Source organism: Schistocerca cancellata, unplaced genomic scaffold, assembly GCF_023864275.1.
Source record: "Schistocerca cancellata isolate TAMUIC-IGC-003103 unplaced genomic scaffold, iqSchCanc2.1 HiC_scaffold_476, whole genome shotgun sequence".
Taxonomy (NCBI): Eukaryota; Metazoa; Arthropoda; class Insecta; order Orthoptera; family Acrididae; genus Schistocerca; species Schistocerca cancellata.
The window spans coordinates 15,001-17,500 of record NW_026046493.1 but is presented as its reverse complement, the minus strand read 5'-3'; positions in this window follow the sequence as shown (position 1 = coordinate 17,500).

Below are 2,500 nucleotides of genomic sequence, written 5' to 3'. Positions count from 1 at the left end.
CTTAACCTAACCCACGTTGTGCCTTAACCTAACCCACGTTGTGCCTTAACCTAACCCACGTTGTGCCTTAACCTAACCCACGTTGTGCCTTAACCTAACCCACGTTGTGCCTTAACCTAACCCACGTTGTGCCTTAACCTAACCCACGTTGTGCCTTAACCTAACCCAAGTTGTGCCTTAACCTAACCCAAGTTGTGCCTTAACCTAACCCAAGTTGTGCCTTAACCTAACCCAAGTTGTGCCTTAACCTAACCCAAGTTGTGCCTTAACCTAACCCAAGTTGTGCCTTAACCTAACCCAAGTTGTGCCTTAACCTAACCCAAGTTGTGCCTTAACCTAACCCAAGTTGTGCCTTAACCTAACCCACGTTGTGCCTTAACCTAACCCAAGTTGTGCCTTAACCTAACCCACGTTGTGCCTTAACCTAACCCACGTTGTGCCTTAACCTAACCCACGTTGTGCCTTAACCTAACCCACGTTGTGCCTTAACCTAACCCACGTTGTGCCTTAACCTAACCCACGTTGTGCCTTAACCTAACCCACGTTGTGCCTTAACCTAACCCACGTTGTGCCTTAACCTAACCCACGTTGTGCCTTAACCTAACCCACGTTGTGCCTTAACCTAACCCACGTTGTGCCTTAACCTAACCCACGTTGTGCCTTAACCTAACCCACGTTGTGCCTTAACCTAACCCACGTTGTGCCTTAACCTAACCCACGTTGTGCCTTAACCTAACCCACGTTGTGCCTTAACCTAACCCACGTTGTGCCTTAACCTAACCCACGTTGTGCCTTAACCTAACCCAAGTTGTGCCTTAACCTAACCCAAGTTGTGCCTTAACCTAACCCAAGTTGTGCCTTAACCTAACCCAAGTTGTGCCTTAACCTAACCCAAGTTGTGCCTTAACCTAACCCAAGTTGTGCCTTAACCTAACCCAAGTTGTGCCTTAACCTAACCCACGTTGTGCCTTAACCTAACCCACGTTGTGCCTTAACCTAACCCACGTTGTGCCTTAACCTAACCCACGTTGTGCCTTAACCTAACCCACGTTGTGCCTTAACCTAACCCACGTTGTGCCTTAACCTAACCCACGTTGTGCCTTAACCTAACCCACGTTGTGCCTTAACCTAACCCACGTTGTGCCTTAACCTAACCCACGTTGTGCCTTAACCTAACCCACGTTGTGCCTTAACCTAACCCACGTTGTGCCTTAACCTAACCCACGTTGTGCCTTAACCTAACCCACGTTGTGCCTTAACCTAACCCACGTTGTGCCTTAACCTAACCCACGTTGTGCCTTAACCTAACCCAAGTTGTGCCTTAACCTAACCCACGTTGTGCCTTAACCTAACCCAAGTTGTGCCTTAACCTGCTCTGTAATTGGCATATGACACGTTACATTAATCCAGTGTTGTCTAACCACAACCCTCTGAATATAGTTCGCTACTCGCACCGCCCACCCTCTTGTGTATCGTTTCATGTTCAACACTTCGCAAGTGTTGCTTACTTTTTACATGCTCCCGCTGTACACTGTAATGTGGACGACTGCAGGATGTACATCGCCCCCACCCTCCCCCCTGCCTTCGCACGCTGGTCGTTCAGGTGCTTGCGTGTTCAATGCCCTTCGCAGCTGTTCACTGGCATTCGCATGTCGAAGCGCTCAGTCTACGTCGTGGTACGGCCTGTGTCCACTGTCCGCTGATGTCGTAAGCTTAACCCTCACATTGTACTGCACATAGGTCCGTATGTACTGCATGATACGCTGTGGCACATGTGTGACCGTACAACGACTGCGCCCAACAACAGCGAACCATACGGTCCAAATGTTGTGCACTCAGCCACGTGCCGTCTCCCCATAACAGCTACATTGCAGTGTGGTACGCCATAGAGACGTGTGGGATTAACGGACGCCCTGGATGGCGATCAGCATGAGCCGTCTGTTGATGTAGTGGCGCGTGTATTCAAACGTAGTCGTCTCTTCTCACACAGTGTGATAGCATGGTGCACCGCGTTCCACATCTGCGACATGGTACAGATGCTGGTTGACAGTCGGTCTCGTAATGGACATCGCATACGTAGGGGGCCACCTCCCACGTGTTCTCTAGTCGTGCACATTTTGTTGCGTGTATGTGGGCAGACGTAGTGTGTCGTGACACCTAACAGACAGGTATGCAATAATCGTTGCATTTGCAAACTGGGATGGACGTCTACGTTTGCTGGTGACGTTACGCAAATGAACAACTGGTAAACCCATTGTGGTGCGGTTGTTGTTGCTGGAGGTAAATCAGTAAGGGCAAATCTGTGTGTGAAGCGATACGCGGCGGTGGCTGGGTGGGACCGTCCCCGGCCGGTGAGGGGGGGCCGCCCGGCGTGCTGGCCGCGCGGTGCGTGGGCGCACGCGCTACAGCCGGCTGGTGGGGGCGCCCAGTGGCAGGCGCGCCGGCCGACGGACGCGGCAGGCGGCGCAGCTGCGCGCCGGGGCACCCTGCGCGCGGCGCC